Source organism: Carcharodon carcharias, chromosome 13 (genome assembly GCF_017639515.1).
Source record: "Carcharodon carcharias isolate sCarCar2 chromosome 13, sCarCar2.pri, whole genome shotgun sequence".
Lineage (NCBI taxonomy): Eukaryota > Metazoa > Chordata > Chondrichthyes > Lamniformes > Lamnidae > Carcharodon > Carcharodon carcharias.
In genome coordinates, this window is record NC_054479.1 from 85,070 (window position 1) to 108,470 (window position 23,401).

Genomic DNA, 23,401 nt, shown 5'->3' on the forward strand with positions numbered 1-23,401 from the left:
AGTGATATTGGATAGGATAAAAATAAAGAGAATGTTCCAGAAGAGGTTAGCAGTCCTGAAGGTAGGAAGTCTTTGTGGATGGATTCAACCATGATCTGTACTTGTTACTCAGTTCAGACAGATCGTATACTAAATACATGACTAAATGGGTAGACAGTGGCATGGTGGTAACATCACTGGACTAATAAAACAGAGATCCAGGCTAATGCCCTGGGGACATAGGAGCAAATTCCACCACAACAGCTGGTAGAACTTAAATTAAATTAACTAACTTAATTAACAAATTACAGGCCGGTTAGCTTAACATCTGTCATTGGGAAAATGTTAGAAACTATTGTTAAAGTTGTTATAGCAGGGCACTTAGAAAAGTTCAAGGTAATCAGGCTGAGTCAGCATTGTTTTGAGAGAGGGAAATAATGTTTAACCAACTTATTGGAGTTCTTTCAAGGCAACATGTGCTGTGATATGGATAAAGGGGAACCAGTGGATGTACAGTATTTAGATTTCCTGAAGGCATTTGATAAGGTGCCACAACGGTTACTGTGGAAAACAAAATAAATAGGGAGGTAACATATTAGTATGGACAGAAGATTGACTGGCTAACAGGAAACATTAGGCATAAATGGGTCTTTTTCAGGTTGGCAGGATGTAACAATTGATGTGCTATAGAGATCAGTGCTGGGGTCTCAATTTTTTACAATCTATATAAATGACTTGGATGAAGGGACAATGGTTGCTAAATTTGCCGATGAGACAAAGATCAGTAGGAAAGTAATTTGTGAAGAGGACGTAAGGAGGCTGCAAAGGGATATAGACAGGTGGAAACAGCATTTTTGAATATCTTTAAGGTAGAGGTAGATAGATTCTTGATGAGCAAGGTGGGGTGACAAGTTATCAGGAATAGGTGGGAATGTGGGGTTGAGGTTACAATCAAATTGGTGGGGCAGGCTTGAGGGGCCGAATGGCCTACTCCTAATTCATAACTAATGAAAATCTAAAACTTAGCCTCAGTAATAGTCTTATGGCACTATCAGCAATTGTCAATAAAACCCATTTGGTTCACTAACGTCCTACATAAGAATGTAAAGATAGAGGAATTGTCGACAAACAGAAGTGAACAGGTATGAGCTCATTGCCATTACGGAGCCATGGCTGCAAGGTGACCAAGACTGGGCACTGAAAATTCAAGGGTATTCGGCATTTAGGAAGGATAGGTAAAAAGGAAAAGGAGGTGGGGTTGCACTGTTAAAGGATGGAATCAGTACATTAGTGAGAGGATCAGAAGATGTAGAATGTTTGGGTGGAGCTCATAAACAACAAGAGGCAGTAACCTTTGGTAGGTGTTTATAGGCCACCAAATAGTACTAGTAATGTAGGGAACAGTACAAATCATAAAATTAGTGCATGGAATAAAGGTGATACAGTAATCATGGGGGACTTTAATCTACATAGACTGGGTAAACCTAATGAGCACTAATGTGGAGGAGGACGAATTCCTGGAATGATGGGAGATGGTATTCTAAAACAGTTACGTTGAGGGACCAACTTTTTAAAAAAAAAATATTCACCCGTGGGATATAGGTATGTCACGGGCTAGGCCAGCATTTATTGCCCATCCCATCCCTAATTGCCCTGTTCAGAGGGCATTTGAGTCAACCACATTGGCCAGGTAAGGACAGCAGATTTCCTTTCCTAAAGGACATTAGTGAACCAAACTATGGTTTCATGGTCATCATCAGATTTTTATTGAATTCAAATTCCACCATCTGCCTGGGTCCTCAGAGCATTACCCTGGGTCTCTGGGTTACTAGTAGACCTCCTATTGAGAAAGGGATAATTAATAATCTAGTTGTAAAGGAGCCTTTACAGAAGAGTGAGCAATAATGATAGAATTTTCATGAAGTTTGAAAGTTGTGTAGTTCAATCTGAAAATCCAGGTGTTTGATAAAAGTGCCACATCAAAGGTTATTGCAGAAAATAAAAGCTCATGGTGTAGGAAGTAATGTATTGGCATGGACAGGAGATTGGCCATGTAACAGGAAGCAGAGTTGGCATAAATGGGTCATTTTCTGGTTGGCAGGATGTGACCAGTGGTGTGCCCCAGGGAAAATTGGGGTCTCAATTTTCTTTTTACAATTTATATAAATGATTTGGATGAAGGGACTGAAGGAATGGTTGTGAAATTTGCTGATGCCACAAACTTAGGTAGGAATGGAAATTGTGAAGAGGACATGAGGAGGCTACAAAGGGACATAGATGTTAAGCTCCAACTCCTGTTCGGCAATGGAGAGAGACCAAGACTGAGTCCTTCAGATAGTTTTAATTCTGGTGCATAAAACTCTAGAGAGCTTGCCTTCCCTGTTTTCCCTTTTGTACATCCAAATGGGTACTTAGGTTGTTAAGTAGTTCAATTGCTTTCCTTTTTGTCCTTTGGAGCTCACTCCTCTTGTGAAACAGACAATTGATAGTTGCTATCAATCTATTTGATCTTGGCACTCTCTTTATTCTCTAGCATCTGTTTGAAGCTTGCAATGTCAATTTGCAATCTCTTTATTAATGCACTTCATAGTGAACATTTTCCCCCAGGTGACTTGTTATCAAAAAGACATTCGATAGGTACCATTCCCAAACACCCTTTTCCATTTAACATTTCTGCCAGTATCTTCGATATAGACTGCTATATTTACTGCTTCAACAAAGGCAAGAGTCTCCGCTGCCAATGTACTTTTTACAATTCTTTGTATCTTTTAAGGTTCCCACGCTAAAGGGTAACATTTACCTTTCTCCCCCTCCATAAGAAATATTATAAATCCTCCTGCACTCAATCCATCACAGATTTGCATAAGACATGCCACTTAACAGTTTCAGTTTTTTTCAAGTTTCATTTCTCTAACTTCACCCAAAGATGGGAATTTCAAAAACACAATGCTCTATTTTTATTTTTGTCAATGTTTTGTTTGCTCGAATGATTTCTTCAACATTGGAATCATTCATTTCAGCACCCAATCCCTAAATGCCTAAACTGATGTCCGGCCTGGTTTGCTTGCACAGCCAATTGAGTTGCCCAATTAGACTCCAGAGTTCGTCTTTTTCCATTTCAGGAGCCGCTGTATCTTTTTGAGAGGCTCTGCCATGACTAACTGCAATGGGATTGACATTCTCTAAGCCAGATTGCTGATGTAAAAGGACGTGTGATCTGCTCTGCCTGATTTCTAATCCAACGTACTGAAACGCACCAGAAGCTGGACTTCCAATTTTGAATTCCTTTCTCAGCCCATTAATAACAAAAGTTTCAAATTCGCTACTACCACCCCACAAAAAATAAATCATCTACATGCATCATAATGATGCCTGCAAGTTTACCTTCATTTAGCCAATAAAACATTGCTGGGTCTGCTTCCAACTGAAGACAACACAACTTTAACAAAACTGACCTCACTGAGAAATACCAAACTCTGGGGACATCATTTAAACCGTATATGCATTTATTTAGCTTCCAGAGAGTCCCTTCTGTGTTTGGTGCCTCTCAATAGATGGAGAAAAACTTCCCTTTTGAAGTTGCTGCCCCTGCAAAAAGGCAGCTTTTAATGTCAATGGAATAACAGTCCCAAGCATTCGTAGCTATTAGAGCTAAAAAGATCTTCAGCATAACTTTTTCCTGCCATAGGTGAATCTACTCTTGTATCCCTATCATCCAATTTTTCTTCACCCTTGTGCCCCGAGCGTGGCTTTAGCTTTATAAGTCCCATCAGGAAGCACCTTTTCAGTGCATATCCATTTGTGAGACAGAGCTGGTTATCCCCTCTCTGGCACCTCTGTATATCCCAAATTCTTTCCAACTATGTAGTTCTTACTGTTTGGCATCACAGAATTACAGAATCTCACAGTGCAGAAGAGGCCCTTTGGCCCATCAAGTCTGCACCGACACGTGAGAAACACCTGACCTACCTACCTAATCCCATTTACCAGCACTTGGCCCATAGCCTCGAATGTTATGACGTGCCAAGTGCTCATCCAGGTACTTTTTAAAGGATGTGAGGCAACCCGCCTCCACCACCCTCCCAGGCAGTGTATTCCAGACCATCACCACCCTCTGGGTAAAAAAGCTTTTCCTCACATCCCCCCTAAACCTCCTGCCCCTCATCTTGAACTTATGTCCCCTTGTGATTGACCCTTCAACCAAGGGGAACAGCTGCTCCCTATCCACCCTGTCCATGCCCCTCATAATCTTGTACACCTTGATCAGGTCACCCCTCAGTCTTCTCTGCTCCAACGAAAACAACCCAAGTCTATCCAACCTCTCTTCATAACTTAAACGTTTCATCCCAGGCAACATCCTGGTGAATCTCCCCTGCACCCTCTCCAGTGCAATCACATCCTTCCTATAATGTGGCGACCAGAACTGCACACAGTACTCCAGCTGTGGCCTCACCAAGGTTCTATACAACTCCAACATGACCTCCCTATTTTTGTAATCTATGCCTCGATCGATAAAGGCAAGTGTCCCATATGCTTTTTTTCACCACCCCACTTAGATGCCCCTCTGCCTTCAGAGATCTATGGACACACACACTAAGGTCCCTTTGTTCCTCAGAATTTCCTAGTGTCATGCTGTTCATTGAATACTTCCTTGTCAAATTACTTCTTCCAAAGTGTATCACCTCACTTCAGGGTTAAATTCCATCTGCCACTTATCTGACCATTTGACCATTTGACCATCCCGTCTATTATCTTCCTGTAGCCTAAGACACTCAACCTCACTGTTAACCACCCAGCTAATCTTTGTGTCATCCCCAAACTTCCTAAACCTACCCTCCACATAGTCCTCTGTCGTTTATATAGATGATAAATAATAGGGGACCCAGCACAGATCCCTGTGGTACGCCACTGGACACGGGCTTCCAGTCACTAAAGCATCCTTCTGTCATCACCCTCTGTCTCCTACAACTAAACCAATTTTGAATCCACCGTATCAAATTACCACGTGCATTTGCCTTCTTTATAAGTTTCTCATGCGGAACTGCACACAGTACTCCAGCTGTGGCCTCACAAAGGCTTTGCTGAAATCCATATAAACTACATCAACTGCACTACCCTCATCTACACACCTGGTCACCTCCTCAAAAAATTCAATCAAATTTGTTGGGCATGACCTGCCTCTGGAAAAACCATGCTGACTATCCCTGATCAAACCCTGCCTCTCCAAGTGGAGATAGATACTCTCCTTTCAGGATGTTCTCCAATAGTTGCACTACCACTGACGTGAGACTTCCCTGGCTTATCTCCACAACCCTTCTTAAATAGCGGAACCACATTAGCTGTTCTCCAGTCCTCTGGCACCTCCTACCATGGCCAGAGAGGAATTAAAAATTTGGCTCAGAGTCCCTGTGATCTCCTCCCTTGCCTCCCTCAGCAGTCTGGGACACAAATCATCTGGACCTGGTGATTTGTCCACTTTTAAGCCTGCCAACACCTCCAATACCTTGTCACTCCTATATCAATTTGCTTAAGAACCTCACAGTGTCTCTCCCTGAGTTCGATACCTTCATCCTCATTCTCTTGGGTGAAGACAGATGTGAAATATTTGTTCAACACTCTGGTGATGTCTTGTGGCTCCACCCATAGATTGCCTCCTTGGTCCCTTATGGGCCCTACTCTTTCCCTGGTTATCCTCTTCCCATTGATATACTTATAGAATATTTTGGGATTTTCCCTACTTTACCAGCCAGAGCTTTCTCATTTCCCCTCTTTGCTCTCCAAATTGCTTTCTTAAGCTCAGCCCTGCACTTTCTGTACTCCACTAATGCCTCTGCTGATTTGCTTCCCTTGTACCTGCTAAAAGCCTCTCTGTTCCTTCTCATCGTAACCTGAATATCACTGGTCCTCCATGGTTCTCTGGGCTTGTTACTCCTTCCTATCACCCTGGAGGGAACATGTTGAGCCTCTACCCTCCCCTTTTCCTTTTTGAACACCCCCCACTGCTCCTCTGTAGATTTCCCAAGTAGCTGTTCCCAGTCTACCTTGCCCAGATCCTGCCTTATTTTACTAAAATCTGCTCTTCCCCCAATCCAAAACATTTTTTGCAACTTGTCTATTTCTTTGTCCATAACAAACTTAAACTGTACCATGTTGTGGTCACTATTGCTAAAATGCTCCCCCACCACCACCTCAGCCACCTGTCCGGCTTCTTTCCCCAGAATTAGATCTAGCACTGCACTGTCCCTTGTTGGACCCTCTACATATTGACCTAAAAAGTTATCCTGGACACATTTCAAGAAATCTACTTCATCCTAGCCCTTAACACTATGTCTATTCCAATTAATGTTGGGAAAGTTGAAATCACCTAATACAATTACCCTATTATTGTTTTTACACACCTCCACAAATTGTGCACATATTTGCACCTCAATTTCCCGCTAACTATCTGGGGGTCTATAATAAACACCTAACAATGTGGCTGCCCCTTTTTTATTCCTAAGCTCTATCCACAAAGCTTCATTCGATGCCCCCTCCAAGATATCATCTCCCCTTATTGCATTAACTGACTCCTTAACTAATAATGCATTGCCTCCTCTTTTACCACCTCCCCTGTCTCACCTGAAGATTCTATATCCTGGAATGTTGAGCTGCCAATCATGCCCCTCCCTCAACCACGTCTCAGTGATGTCTACTATATCTCAATTCCACCTGTCAATCCTCACCCTTAACTCATCCGTTGTACCTGTAATACTCCTGGCATTAAAGTAGAGGCCATCCAGCCTTGCCTTACTCCCTTCAAACTTAATGCAGCTGTACTCCCTCTGACTTGATTGTTTTACTGTATTATGATGTGTCCCTATTCTGCTAACATTCTGTGTCCCCTCCCCCTGCCAAATTAGTTTAAACTCTTCCCAACAGCACTAACAAATCCGCCCGCAAGGATGTTAGTCCCACTCTGGTTCAGATGGAGACTGTCCCGCTTGTACATGTCCCACCTTCCCCAGAGATGATCCCAATGACCCAGGAATCTAAAACCCTCCCTCCTGCACCAACTCTTAAGCCACGTGTTCATCTGCGCTATTCTCCTATTCCTGAGTTTGCTAGCACGTGGCACTGGGAGTATTCCAGAGATTACAACCCGAGAGGTCTTGCTTTTTAGTCTACTGCCTAACTCACTGAATTCTTGATACAAGACTTCATCCCTCTTTCTACCTATGTCATTGGTCCCAACATATACCATAACCTCTGCCTTACCACCCTCCCCCTTCAGGATGCCCTGCAGCCGTTCACTGACATCCTATACCCTGGCACCAGGGAGGCAACGCACCGTCCTGGAGTCACATTGGCTAGAGGCATGTCCACTCCCAGACCCACTGTCTGAAATGATACTGCATTCCTGAGCCTTCCATTTTTGTACTTCATGTTCCCATCCATAGGCCTAATTTCCTATCCTTTATTGCGTACATTTAAGTAGTTTTTAAATTTTCTAGTGGCCTTCCCTGCTCTACCAACAATCATCACTTCCCACTATTAGTCAGAAAAAAGGTCCTTTGGCCCATCGACTCTGCGTCGTGTCAGACAAGTACCTAACTGTTCTAATCCCATTTTCCAGCACTAGGCCCATGGCATCGCAAGTGCACATCCAAATACTTCTTAAATGTTATGAGGGTTTCTGCCTCTACCATTCTTTCAGATAGTGAGTTCCAGATTCCCACCACCATCTGGGTGAAAAAATTCTTGCTCACGTCCCCTCTAAACCTCCTGCCCCTTACCTTAAATTAATGACCCCTGGTTATTGATCCCTCCACCAAGGGGAAAAGTTCCTTCCTGAATATCCTATCTATGCCCCTCATAATTTTATATACCTCAATCATATCCCCCCTCATTCTCCTCTGCTCCAGGGAAAATAACCCCAGTCTATCCAATCTCTCCTCATAACTTGACTGGCCCTTTCTGGCAAGTATGTAACTTTAGTCCCAGCTTTCAGCAGTTGTCCTCTGGGAGGAATCGCCTCATCTTCTTCGTCTGAATCACTGTCTCCATCTTCAGATACCCTGTCAACCTCAGCTACCTGGTCCTCACAATCCTGCAACACACGGGTATGAGAAGTACACAGTTCCTCGTCCCTTCCTACAACACTTTCCAAACCCGCAAATTTCTAATTTGTGCAACTAACCTTAATGACTGTACCCAAATAGTCTGGTTCCCATGTTGTAAAATGACTGTTTTACCATCTTTACCTATAACCTTTCCTGGGCCTTTTCACTTGTTAAGTCCTTCTCTTTTATAGTATACCATGTCTCCCTGATTGAAAATAGTTTCTAATGGAAGTATATTGTGTCTTAAAGCTTGCTGAATTCTGAAACGTTGGCTTTAAGGAATGCTGTTCTACTCATGTGCAGTGTGTTTAAATGCACAGATGAGGTAAAGCTAATCGTAATTCCCTCCCAAGCTGGGGGATGATCACTCAGGACTGAAGGAATTTTTGGATTTCTAACAAAAACCCAACTGATATGGACTATAGCCCTCAGCCATGTGCATTGAATTCTTGGCATGGACAGTCCATGCTAGAGCTGATGTTAATTTACAGCTCGGTTGTCAATATTTTATGAAGCATCTCATCTATAACCACGTGATTCCTTTCACATGCTCCATTACTGAAGGAGCTACAGCTGCTGTATTCATAATTATTATATTCAGCTTTTCACACAGAGCCCAGAACTTGTCGTTGGCAAATTCCACCCCCCCAATTATCAGGGAGGAATTTTACCTGTAATCCCAATCCGGTCCCTATCCACTTCTCCATTACCTGATCCACAATTATTTTTTCTTTACCATATGTGACTGTTGACTGGCTATACCTTGTTGTCAAATGGTTACAAAATGTAAAATAAAAATGCTCTTTTTTTGATCCCACACCTTTAAATCCACCATCACAATTCATTGAAATCCCTCACTAAAGGTCGACCCACTTTTTGACTGCAATGGTGTCCTTCTGTATTTCTTACAGAGGAGAAAAGCGAAAGATGTGATATAGTGTACTTTCCATTCCTTAGCAAAGCTTAATCTTTGGGAAGAAGGGTGGGAAAACTGCTGATCCAATTTTAACACAATTAGCTTTTTGTCCTGTAAATTCTTATCCCCTGATGCTAATTGCACTTTAATCTCCTTTAGTAGAAAAGTTAGGTTTCATTAAAGGAATGCAGTAGTGTTCAGATTGTGTAAATTGTAAATCCTGGAGTCAGAGTTATACAGCACAGAATCAGGCCCTTCAGCCCATCATGTCTGTGCTGGCTGTAAAGCCCCTATCTATTCTAATCCCATGTTCCAGCACTTGGCCCATACCCCTGTGTGCTCTGGCGTTTCAAGTGCTCATCTAAATACTTAAACGTTATGAGGGTTTCTGCCTCTACCACCGTTTCAGGCAGCGAGTTCCAGATTCCAACCACCCTCTGGGTGAAAAAATGTTTCCTCAAATTCCCTCTAAACCTCCTGCCCCTTACCTTAAATCCATGCCCCCTGGTTATTGATCCCTCTGCTAAGGGGAAAAGTTTCTTCCTATCTACCCCCCTCATAATTTTGTACACCTCAATCAGGTTCCCCCCCTCAGCCTTCTCTGCTCTAAGGAAAACAACCCTAGCCTATCCAATCTCTCTTCATAGCTGAAACGCTCCAGTCCAAGAAACATCCTGGTAAATCTCCTGTGCACCCTCTTCAGTGCAATCACATCCTTCCTATAGTGTGGCGACCAGAACTGCACACACTACTCCAGCTGTGGCCTAACTAGCGTTTTATACAGTTCGAGCATAACCTCCTTGCTCTTATATTCAATGCCTCAGCTAATAAAGGCAAGTATCCCATGTGCTTAAACACCTTATCTACTTGTGCTACTGCCTTCAGGATCTATGGACATGTACACCAAGCTCTGTCTGTATTTCCTAGGGTCCTACCATTCATTGTGTATTCCCTTGCTGTGTTAGTCCTCCCAAAATGAATAACCTCACTTCTCTCAGGATTAAATTCCATTTGCCACTGCTCAGCCCATCTATGTAGTCTTGCAATCCTCCTTGCTATTTACTACACCGCCAATTTTAGTGTCATCTGCGAACGTACTGAGCATATCTCCTATATTCACGTCTAAATCATTAACATACACTACAAACAGCAAGGTTCCCAGCACCGATCCCTGTGGTACACCACTCATCACAGGCTTCCAATCGCAAAAACAACTTTTGACCATCACCCTCTGCTTCCTGCCACTAAGCCAATTTTGGATCCGATTTGCCAAACTGCCCTGGATCCCATGGGCTCTTACATTCTTGACCATTCTCCCATGTGGAACCTTGTCAAAAGCCTTACTGAAGTCCATGTAGACTACATAATCTGCACTACCCTCATCTACACAGCTAGTCACCTCAAAAATTTCAATCAAATTTGTTAGACATGATCGCCCCCTGACAAAGCCATGCTGACTATCTCTGATTAATCCCTCTCCAAGTGGAGATTAATCCTGTCCCTCAATTTTTTCCAATAGTTTCCCTGCCACTGATGTTAGACTCACTGGCCTGAAATTGCCTAGTTTATCCTGACTACCCTTCTTGAATAATGATACCACATTCACTGTCCTCCAGTCCTTTGGCACCTCTCCTGTGGCCAGAGAGGATTTGAAAATTAGTGTCAGAGCCCCTGCAATCTCCTCCCTTGCCTCACACAGCAGCCTAGGATACATCTCATCTGGGCCTGGGGATTTATCCACTTTTAAACCTGCTAAAAATGCTAATATCACCTATCTTTCAATGTTAATTTGTTCAAGTCTATCACAGTCCCCCTCCCTGATTTCTACGCCTATATTGTCTTTCTCCATAATGAACACAGATGAAAAGTAATAATTTAAAACCTCACCTACGTCCTCCAGCTCCAAGCACAGATAGCCACTTTGGTCCCTAATGGGCTCTACTTTTTCCCTGATTATCCTCTTGCCCTGAATATATTTATAAAATGCCTTGGGATATTCATTCATCTTTCCTGCCAGTGTTTTCTCAAACCCCCTCTTCGCTCTCCTAATATTTAAAAAAATAAAAGTACCCCATCCTACACTTTCTATACTCCTCTAGGGCATCTGCTGTCTTCAGCCCTCTATCTGCCATGCCTCTTTTTTTTCCCTTATCCAATCCTCTATACCCCTTGACATCCAGGGTTCCCTGGACCTGTTGGTCCAATCCCTTCACCTTTACAGGAACATGTTGACCCTGAACTCTCTCTATTTCCTTTTTGAATGACTCCCACTGGTCTGATGGAGACTTTCCTGCAAGTAGCTCCTCCTATTCCACTTTGGCCAGGTCCTGTCTTATCATATTGAAATAAAAACAAAAAACTGCGGATGCTGTGTTGTTATCATATTGAAATCAGCTTTCCCTCAATTCATGACCTTTATTTCCAGTCCATTTTGACCTTTTCCATAACTGCCTTAAATCTTAGAGTTATGGTCACTATCCCCGAAATGCTCCCCCACTGCCACTTTTACCACTTGCCCAGCTTCATTCCTTAAGATTGGGTCCAGTATCGCCCCTTCTCTTGTCGGACTTTCTACGTGCTGGCTCAAAAAGCTCTCCTGGGTGCACTTTAACAATTCCCCCTCTCTAAGCCTTTCACACTAAGGCTATCCCAGTTAATACTGGGGAAGTTAATACCCTCTACTATCCACAGGTTTTCCGAATACAATGGCCTTGTCATTTTCCATGTCCAGATTCATTTGCGCTTTCTTCACCGATGGTCTGCTCCACAGTAATGGTATTTCATTAGATACTCTGTCCATGCTGATGAAACAATTGACTCCAGCTATTTTATAGGGAATCACTACCCTTTTCAAAGATTTCAGGATATTATCTCCAAATCTGAACTGAAATTCTGGGCCTTGCCATTTAAGGAGTCCCGGTAGCATTTTAACCAGTCTATTCCACAGACTGTAGACATGCATCAACTATCTAGCACCGCACGGTTGAAGGATTCTGCAACCAAGACATTCATCACTGGGCTGGAAACGTCTTGTAACTAACACAATGCCCTCTCTTTGGTCAATATCTCCATCTTCTGAATCTTGTGTCTCATGTTTAATTTCAAACACCTTATTATATCATTTAGGACAGTTCATTGCATAATGGTATTTTGAATTACATTTAAAACACTGATTGACCACACCCTGGGCATTTCTGGTTTTCATCCTTTTGTTGCAATTCCCCAATTCTTTTCTCCTGCTATAATTGTCCAAGATGTTACTGTCCTCATTGTCTCCTAGTTACAAATCTCCTTTTGCAATGACGCCTGTGTCCTGTTTCTAAATGAGCTCACCATCCATTAACATCCTCCATTTTCTGTCTTACTGCTGAATGGCTCATTTGTGCTGTGAATGCTGCCGGAAACTGTGTGTGTTAAATTTAACTCCTGTCAGAACTAGAAGCCTGTCCATATCCCATACTCTGGCACAGTCTTAGTGGCTTAAATGTCAGCACTCATTGGGGGAATGAGTGCAATCTTGCATATAGTCCATTGAATTCCATTATGTAATCTATGGAACTATCCTCCAACTTGCTGATTTTTGTCAATCTGACTACACCTAGGCACTTAATAAATCATCCTTTTCATAGATCTTATCCACAAAATCTAATAATGTTTCCAAACCTTCATCTGTGTTCAAATGCTCAGGCTCCAACTCCAAAAATACTTTGCACTTGTTTGCTACCTTCAAAAGCAAAATACGATCAAGACTGCTCTGCCATTTAATAAGATCATGGCTGATCTGATAGTAAGCTGAAGTTTGCATCCTGCCTACCCCCGATAACCTATCATCCCCTTCCTTACTCTCATTTAAAAATACTCAAAGGGCTGCATCTTCCAGTTGGGGGCGGGGCCCACGCACTGACACGTAAAATGATGTGGGGTGACGTCGGGCGGGTATCCCGATGTCACCCCCATTTTCAGGTCAGCGAGGGCAGAGCCGACTCGGCTGTGCACCCGTTGACCTGTCAACGGCCACTTAAGGCCATTAATGTAATTAAACTAATCAATGGACCTGCCCATCCAACCTGGACAGGCCAGGAGCCCTGGCGGGCTTCTGAAAAAACATGAAACCTCGTCCGCGGGCAGGATGAGGTTTCATGAGGGTATTAAAATTTGTATGAAACCTATAAATAAGAGAAATTGACATGTCCCAGCTCATGTGACAGTGTCACACAAGGGGACATGTCAGTAATTTTTTTCTCATCTTTATTTAATGTTTCAAACCTGAGCCGATCTCCCTGAGTTGCACTTTGCCTCAGGGAGATCTGTGCGAAAGCGGCACTCCCAGCTCAGGGAATCTCTCCCCCTGCCCACGCAGGGAGTGCATAGCTGGGCGGACCTTAATTGGCCCCACCCACATAAAATGGCGTACCCCCGACCAGGGGCATTGATCAGGAAGCTGCCCACTCGTGCCTGCTCCCACACATCCTGGTTGGGGTGGGGTGGGGATGAGGGGGGTCGGCAGAGATCCTGCCCAAAGACTCTGCTTCCTTTGCCTTTTCAGGAAGAGTGTTCCAAAGACTCTCAACCCTCTGAGTGGCAAAAAAAAAATGACCTCATCTGTCTCAAAGGAGCAATGCCTTATTTTTAAGCAGTGATCCCTAGTTCTAGATTCTTCCACAAGAGGAAACATTCTCTCCACATCTATCCTGTCAAGTCCCCTCAGGATCTTAAAGGTATCAATTTTTACTCTTCTAAACTCCAGCAGGTATAAGCCCAGCCTGTCCAACCTTTCCTCGAGACAACCCACCCATTCCTGCTATTAGTCTTGTGAACCTTCTCTGAACTGCTTCCAATGCATTTACACCCTTAAATAAAGTGTCCTGTACTGTACAGTGCTCAATGTGGTCTCAGTAATGCCCTGTACAACTGAAGCATAACTTCCCTACCTTTGTATTCAATTCCCCTCACAATAAATGATAACATTCTATTAGCTTTCCTAATTACCTGCTGTACCTGCATACTAACCTTTTGTGATTCATGCACTAGGACACCCGGATCCCTCTGAACTCAGAGCTCTGCAATCTCTCACCATTTGGATAATATACTTTTTTTATTTTCCTGTCAAATTGACAATTTCACATTGTCTCACATTATCCTTCATTTGCCAGATCTTTGCCCACTCACTTAACCTCTCTTTTTGTAGCCTCCTTATGTCATCTTCACAACTTACTCTGCTACCTATCTGTCATCAGCAAATTTGGCACCCATCTCTTCATCCAAGTCATTTATGTAAATTGTAAACAGTTGAGGTCCCAGCACTGATCCCTGTGGCACTCCACTCATTACATCTTGCCAACCTGAAAAAGACCCATTTATACCTACTCTGATTTCTGTTAGCCAGCCAGTCTTCTATCCATACCAGTATGTTACACCCTATACTGAGCTTTTATTTTCTGCAATAACCTTTGACATGGCACTTTATCAAATACCTTTGGGAAATCCAAATACAGTACCTCCACTGGTTCCCTTTAATCTGCAGCATCTGTTACTTCCTCCAAAAGAACTCCAATAAATTGGTTAAACATGATTTCCTTTCACAAAACCATGTTGGCTCTACCTGATGATCTTGAGCTTATCCAAGAGCCCTGCTATAACTTCTTTAATAATAGAGATCATAGGGAAAATGTTAGAAGCAGTTAAGCTAACTGGCCTGTAGTTTCCTGCTTTCTGTCTCCCTCCTTTTTAAATCAAAGAGTTATGTTTGCTGTCTTCCAATCTAATGGGACTTTCCCTGAATCTAGGGAGTTTTGGAAAATTAAAAGCCTGCATCAACTATCTCACTGGACACTTCTTTTAAGATCCCAGGATAAAGTCCATCAGGACCTGGGCTAGTCAGCCGCAGCTCCAACAATTTACTCAGTCCCATTTCCCTGACTTCCTTCCCCACTTCCATATCCTGGTTTGTAGCTGCTTTTGGAATGTTACTTGTATCTTCTATGGTGAAAACTGATGCAAAATACCTGTTCAATTCATCTGCCATTTCTTCTTTCAATTATCAATTCCCCAGACTCACTTCCTACAGGATCAACGCTCACTTTATTAACTCTTCTTTTTTAAAAAATTATAAAAGACTGTTACTACCTTTTTATATTTCTGGCTATATTTCCCTCACTAACTTTTCCCCGCTTAGTCTTTGTCATTCTTTGCTGTTCCTTATAGTCTGTCCAGTCTTCTGACTTAGTATCAAACTTAAAGAAAAAGCATATAATTGTACAATCTTTAACCTTTATAGTTAACCACAGATGGTGTGTCCGTCCCTTGGACTTTTCTTACCCGTTGGAATGTATCTATTCTGTGCATTCTGAAATATTCCCTTAAATATTAGCCACTGTATCTCTATTGACCTATCCCTTAACCTAATTTGCAAATTCTCTTTAGCCAAATCAGCTTTCATGCCCTCATAATTGCCTTTATTTAAGTTTAAAAACATGGTCTCAGACCCACTCCTCTCTCCTGCAAAATTTTGGTTGCTGCTACCTTGGGGCACTTTCACTATGAGATTATTAATTACTCCCATCTCATTGCACAATACCAGGTATAGTATAACCTGCTCTCTGGTTGGCTCCAGAACATCCTGTTCTAAGAATCTCTCTCAAAACCATTCAATATACCCTTCATCTAGGCTATCATTGCCCATTTGACTTTTCTGGTCTATATGTAAATTAAAATCTCCCATAATTATCACCGTACCTTTCTGACAAGCTCCAATTATTTCTTCCTTTATGCTCAACCCTACCACGTGGTTACTGTTAGGGGCCTGTGCACAAGTCTTGCCTTTACCATTCCTTATCTCAACCCTAACCATTTCCACATCCTGGTTTCCTGAACTTAGGTCATCCCTCTCTATTGTGTTAATGCCATCATTAACTAACAGAGCCACCCCTGCACCTTTCCCTTGCTTCCTGTCCTTCCTAAATATCCTGTGCCCTTCAAAATTCAGGTCCCAATCAATGTCCTCCTATAGCCATGTCTTCATAATGGCTATCAAATCATAATTATTTATTTCTGCGCCCTCAGTTCATCTGTTTTGTTTCAAATGCTACATGCATTCAGACACAGAGCCTTTAGCTTTATCCTTTTTATAACAAGTTTCATCTGTTGATTTACTAATGGATTTGTACTCTCTATCTCTTCCTGTAATAATACCTTTTCTTTTAACTCATCTCTACTTTGATTTAGCACCTAGAAAGTGCCAAGGTCATTCCCTGTTTTTTTTCTTTGGAGAGGACATAACCCTTGTCCACAGGGTTACTTCATTCTTCCTTTGGTCATATGGTTGACACTCAAAATATCAGTGGGTAATCATGCACCAACACTCTACATTTTGATTCAGCCATTTCCGAGTGACTTCAAACCACTCTGCTCTTAAAGTTAACTCCAAATACAATCTTTTGTCCAAAGAAAGCTTAGTTTCCAATTTTTTTACTTGCAAGCAGCAACTATCCTCTGCTACTACTGTTAAGCTCCAATAGTTGTTTGGAGATCACCACCTTTGGATAGAGTTTTATCTCTGGTGCATAAAGCTCTCTACAGAGAGCTTTACTCACCTGATTTCCCTTTTGTACAACTAAATGGGTACTTTGGTTGTTAACTGATTATTAGCAATTGAGCTCCTTGTGAGTTAATTGTTTCCTTCCCTAGCACAAATAGGTTCAGTGAGTGGGCAAAGATCTGGCAAGTGAAATATAATGTGGGCAAATGGGAAACTGTCCATTTTGGCAGGAAAAATGAAAAAGAAGCAGCTTATCTAAATGGTGAGAGATTCAGAGGGATCTGGGTGTCCTAGTGCATGAATCACAAAAGATTAATATGCAGGTACAGCAGGTAATAGTGTTATCATTCATTGTGAGGGGAATTGTTTACAAAAGTAGGGAGGTTATACTTCAGTTGTACAGGGTATTGGTGAGACCACATTTGGAATATTGCATACAGTCCTGGTTGTCTTATTTAAGGAAGGATGTAAATGCATTGGAAGCAGTTCAGAGAAGGTTTACTAGGCTAATATCAGGAATGGGTGGGTTGTCTTATGAGGAAAGGTTGAATTCAGTAATAATAAGACCAGCAAGTCTTATAGGTTTCTTATGAACTTAAGTTAAACTTTTATTAATAGAAGAAATGATTTTAGGCATATACATAGACCTACAAATTACTACTATGATAACTTCTAAATTGCCTAGTTAGTCTAACTCCCATTTACACTTTTTTTTGTTAAGGCAACAGTAAGACACACAGATTTTAAAATACCCAGGCAAAGAAACGTTACCCTGAACCAGTCGAATTCAAAGTGAGAAAACAAAAATAAAAATACCTGGAAAAACTCAGCAGGTCTGGCAGCATCTGTGGAGAAGAAAAGAGTTGACATTTCGAGTCCGTATGACTCTTCAACAGAACTAAGGAAAAATAGAAGAGAGGTGAAATATAAGCTGGTTTAAGGGGAGGTTGGGGGAGGGTAGAGCTGGATAGAGGGTCAGTGATAGGTGGAGATAACCAAAAGATGTCACAGACAAAAGGACACAGAGGTGTTGAAGGTGGTGATATTATCTAAGGAATGTGCTAATTAAGGGTAGAAAGCAGGATGAGCAAGGTACAGATAGCCCTAGTGGGGTGGGGTGGGGGTGAAGGAATCAAAAAAGGCTAAAAGGTAGAGATAAAACAATGGATGGAGATACATTTAAAAATAATGGAAATAGGTGGGAAAAGAAAAATCTATATTTAAATTATTGGAAAAAAAAGAAAAAAAAAGTCGGGGCGGGGGGGATCAGAAAGGGGTTGGGGATGGAGGAGAGAGTTCATGATCTAAAATTGTTGAACTCAATATTCAGTCCGGAAGGCTGTAAAGTGCCTAGTCGGAAGATGAGGTGCTGTTCCTCCAGTTTGCATTGAGCTTCACTGGAACAATGCAGCAGGCCAAGGACAGACATGTGGGCATGAGAGCAGGGTGGAGAGTTGAAATGGCAAGCGACAGGGAGGTCTGGGTCATGCTTGCGGACAGACCGAAGGTGTACTGCAAAGTGGTCACCCAGTCTGCGTTTGGTCTCTCCAATGTAGAGGAAACCGCATTGGGAGCAGCAAATGCAGTAGATTAAATTGAGGGAAGTGCAAGTGAAATGCTGCTTCACTTGAAAGTAGTGTTTGGGCCCTTGGACGGTGAGGAGAGGGGAAGTAAAGGGGCAGGTGCTGCACCTTCTGCAGTTGCATGGGAACGTGCCGTGGGAGGGGGTTGAGGTGTAGGCGGTGTTGGGGGAGTGGACCAGGATGTCCAGGAGGAAACGATCCCTATAGAATGCTGCCGGGGGGTGTGGTGAAGGGAAGATGTGTTTGGTGGTGGCATCATGCTGGAGTTGGCGGAAATGGTGAAGAATGATCCTTTGAATGCGGAGGCTGGTGGGGTGATAAGTGAGGACAAGGGGGACCCTATCATGTTTCTGGGAGGGAGAGGAAGGTGTGAGGCTGGATGCACAGGAGATGGGCCGGACACAGTTCAGGGCCCTGTCAACCACCGTGGGTGGAAAACCTCGGTTAAGGAAGAAGGAAGACATGTCAGAGGAACTGTTTTTGAAAGTGGCATCATCAGAACAGATGCGATGGAGGCGAAGGAACTGAGAGAATGGGATGGAGTCCTTACAGGAAGCAGGATGTGAGGAGCTGTAGTCGAGGTAGCTGTGGGAGTCGGTAGGCTTGTAATGGATATTGGTGGACAGTCTATCATCAGAGATTGAGACAGAGAGGTCAAGGAAGGGATGGGAAGTGTCCATGTGAAAATGATGGAGGTGTGGAAATAGGAAGCAAAATTAATATATTTTTCCAGGTCCAGATGAGAACACAAAGCAGCACCAAAGTAATCATCGATGTATCGGAGAAAGAGTTGTGGGAGGGGGCCGGAGTAGGACTGGAACAAGGAATGTTCCACATACCCCATAAAGAGACAGGCATAGATGGGGCCCATGTGGGAATTCAAAGTGAGTTTCCTTAACTTCCGTTCTCTTTAGACAGCAACTGAGGTGTAGATGCTGAAGGCATTTAACACTTGTTATATCTTAGAATTCCTACCTTTACAAACAGCTTCCGCTCCTTTATACATATTTTCCCCTTGGAATGCACATTCCCATTGATTTACTATGTCTTTGGACTTTACTTTTCTGATAATAAAAATCTCTCATAGTACTAAGTTTTACCAGTAACCTTTGAGAAAAGTAAACACACTGTTTCTAAACTTCATCTGGCCAGGTGATACATTTCATTTCCTCTTTTGAAAACAATCTAGTCTGGTTTATTTAAAAATGCAAATGTTCCCTTGACACCTACATTTACCTACTTAACATTTCAAACCTAGCTGATCTTCTACCACATCACAGCCTTCAGACCAGCTGCCTTTAATCCAATTAAGTCACACACACACACACACACACGAGCGTGCGCACACATAAACACAGATACCACTATTTTACAATAAATTCCTGTAACATTGTGAGAATTATTATATCTTCCCGACATCCCCCTACTTATTAAAACATGAACCGTTATAATCAAAAAGATGGTTTCATTTTTATGAACCCATCTTATACTATCTCCTATCTTTATCTGTATACTTACACAATTACATTTTTGATGCATGCATTAACATAATATATATACAAGTCCTACACATCAACAGAAAGCATTTCAGTTCAGTGTCCAGGTTTTAAATGACAATTTTCTCTTTAAGCTTCAAACTCTTTATAATGCATCTGCAATTAGATTTTTTATCCTATTACATGTATAATCTGTAGATTAAATGGTTGCAATAATAAACTCCATCTGAATAGCCTTGCACTTCTGTCTCAAAATTTGCTCAGAAACTTTAAAAGATTGTGGCCTGTATAAACAATTGTTTCTGACAAATTGTCTGCCACATAAATTTCAAAATGCTTCAATGCTAGCACCAAACCCAAAGTCTCCTTCTAGATCGCTGAATGTCTTCTCTGTTGTACATTCAATTTCTGTGAAAAATACCCTATTGGCTTTTCAATTCCATTGTCACCTTCCTGTAACAGTAAGGCCCCGATGCCTATACCATTTGTGTCAACGGACAGTTTAAATTGCTTGGCATAATTGGGTACTGCCAAAACTGGTACTGTCATCAATACAGTTTTCAAACTTTCAAATGCCTCTGACACTCCTGTGTCCATTCAAACTTCTTGTTCTTTTTAAATATTTCAGTCAGTGGAGCAGCCACTTGGCTAAAATTTGGTGCAAATTTCTGATAAAAACCCACTTATGCCAAGAAATCTCAAAGCATCTTGTTTTGTTGTAGGCACTGGGAAATCCATGATAGCCTTGACTTTCACATCTCTCGGAGCCACCTTACCATGTCCAATGGTGTGGCCTAGATACGTAACTTGCGCTTTTGCAAATTCGCTTTTAGCCAAGTTCATCATCAAATTAGCTTCTTGCTATCGAGTTAATAATTCTTCCAGATGTTGTAAATGCTCCTCCCATGTCTGATTGAAAACTATCAAGTCCTCAATATAAACAGCACAATTGCTCAGATCTGCAATTACTTTGGTGGTCAGTCATTGAAATGCTGCATGTGCATCCTTCATACCAAACGGTATGACTTTAAACTAATATAGTCCATCTGGTATCACAAAAGCCGATATCTCCTTTGCTCTCTCCGATAATGGTATTTACCAATATCCTTTTAGCAAGTCAATTTTTGTGATAAATTTTGATTGTCCCACTGCCTGTGACATAGGATATGAATCCACTTCTGTCACCACATTCACCTTTCGATAGTCCACACAGTCTTTGTGTTCCATCGCTTTTGGTACCAGTACAATAGGAGAACTCCAGTTACTGCAACTAAACTAAATTATATCATTTTGAAGCATGAAGTCAATTTCTTTTTGTACTTGTGATAACTTTACCAGATTTAATCTATAAGGAAGTTGCCTCACCGAAGATGAAACTTCTCCAGACACATCACGTATAGCTAAATCTATCTTTTCCAATAGCTTTTCCAAGTCCCTTTGACGCTTGTCTGGAAGGTAACTCAATATTACATTTAAATTTTCAAGCACCCCCTCATTATCCAATTTGATTAAGAGGAAAATCAATTTCAGAATCCTGCATTTCTGCTTCTTTTTCATTATCTATCACCGAGAATACCTCCTTTTGGTCCTCTTCCCTGTCAAAGTACTTTATAAGCATATTTACATGAAACACCCTCTGCTTCTTCTAACTGAAGTATTTATTAAATAATTCACCACTCAATTTATTTTCAATCCTCTAGGCCCACTAAACCTTGCTTTTAATAACTGGTAACAGAACTAGCACTTTCTCCCCAGCAACAAAAATATGAGTTGTAGCCTTCCTGTCTGCTTTCACTTTCATCAATTGCTGTGATATCTTTAAATGTTCCCTGGCCAACTCTCACGCTCTGTCCAACCTTTCTCTGAAGTTTGATACATAATCCAGGAGAGTAGTTTCTGATTTTTGAAGCACCAATTTCTCAATTTCAATGGTCCCCTTACCTCATGACCATAAACTAGTTCAAAGGGACTAAAACCAGTCGATGTATTAGGACTGTCCCTAATAACAAATAACAAGACTGGAATTCCCCTATCCCAATCCTGTGGATAATGCTGACAATATGCTCTCATCATAGTTTTTAAAGTTTGATACCATCTTTCCAAAGTTCCTTGTGATTCCGGATGATAAGCTGTTGACTTAAACTATTTTATCCCCAAACTATTCATTACTTCCTTAAACAGCTGTGACATGAAATTTGACCCCTGATCTGATTGTATTTCTTTAGGTAAACCATATCTTGTAAACACATTTATTTAACTCTTCCACAATTTTCTTTGTTGTAATATTTCTCAAAGTTATCACTTCAGGAAACCTGGTAGACACAGTCATTATTGTCAGTAAGTACTGATTTCCACTTTTAGTCTTAGGGAAAGGTCCTACGCAATCAATCATGACCCTAGCAAAAGGTTCTTCAAATGCTGGTATTAGAATTAAAGGTGTCAGGTTAATCAATGTTTGTAGTTTTCCTATCACCTGACATGTGTGACATGTTCTACAGAGTTTGACTACATCCCTATACAATGGAGGCTGAAAGAAATTATTTTTGTATCTACTCCTGTGTCATTATAATTCCTAAGTATCCCCCCACTGGAATTTCATGAGCTACTCTCAGAATCTCATTTCTATACCCAAACGGTAGTACAATCTGATGCACCTCCCTCCAGCTTTCATTTGCTGAAGCATAAAAAGGCCTCCATTTTCTCATTAAAATATTATCTTTAAGGTAATAACATCCTGGAATATATTTTGCCTCTGTTTCTGAGTAAGCTTTCTGATATAAACGTTTTATTTGCAAATCTTTTTTCTGTAACTCCACTAGCCTCCTTGGGTTAAACACTTTAGCTGAATGGTCTTCCAGTCTTTCTTCCTGAACAATGTTATCAAACACAATGTCAGCTAATTGGATTTCCACACCTTTTCTCTGCTTTTGAACATCCTGTCCTTCTTGTTTCAACCTATGAGCTTGTGATCTCATTATCACACAATCTGGAAACGATCCAGATCCCTCTGCAACTCTTCTGTTGAAAACACATCTATAGGCTGCTCAACTATCATAGGCATCACCCACATTTGTGATTCAGCTATATCATTACTTAGAATATATCGAACCCCTGCAGTGAGCAATTTTTCCACTACTCCAACAATCACCTCACCAGTTTTCCACTTACTCTTTAAATTTACCTTCCACAATGGAATAGGTTTATCATCCCATGAACCCCATTTATTATCAGCTGTTCCTTCAATACTCCCTCTGAACAACAAATGTCATGATCCCACAATACTAAGGATTGATTAGCCCCTATGTCTCTTAAAATCTTTACCTACTCCACCCTGTACGCATGGAAAAACTTTCCCTTCACACACACAGGGCAGAATTTTTCTCTTGTCAGGCAGGTGCGTGCCCAACCCAAGCGAGAATAAAATAGTGCACGATAACGTTGGCCGAGCATCCTGACATCATTGCGCACTCTTGTGATATTTTGCTATGCGGGCATGTGCCTACCGACAATGAAGAGGCCTATTATGGCCCTTAATCAATTAATTAGATCTGATTTTTTGCTGCCTGGTCCAACTGTTTAGTTGGCAGGTGGGCGAAAAGGCCCAGCAACTTTTGGATTTTTTATGAAACTTCATCCACAGGCAGGATGTGGTTTCCAACAGGAATTATAAATAAAATAAAAATATTTAAATCTCATTCATAACATGTCTTTGCTCATGTGACAGAACCACGAGGGGACACGTTTACCTTATATTTTAAACCTTAATTTGTACTGTTCCAAATCTTCAGCTC

At 41.6% G+C, this 23,401-nt stretch overlaps 1 protein-coding gene across 2 annotated transcripts in view; it reads left to right on the forward strand.

The window, feature by feature from the left end:
* Window positions 1–23,401, forward strand: part of scarb1 (scavenger receptor class B, member 1) — a 189,771-nt gene that overhangs the window by 12,908 nt on the left and 153,462 nt on the right. The window lies entirely within an intron of this gene.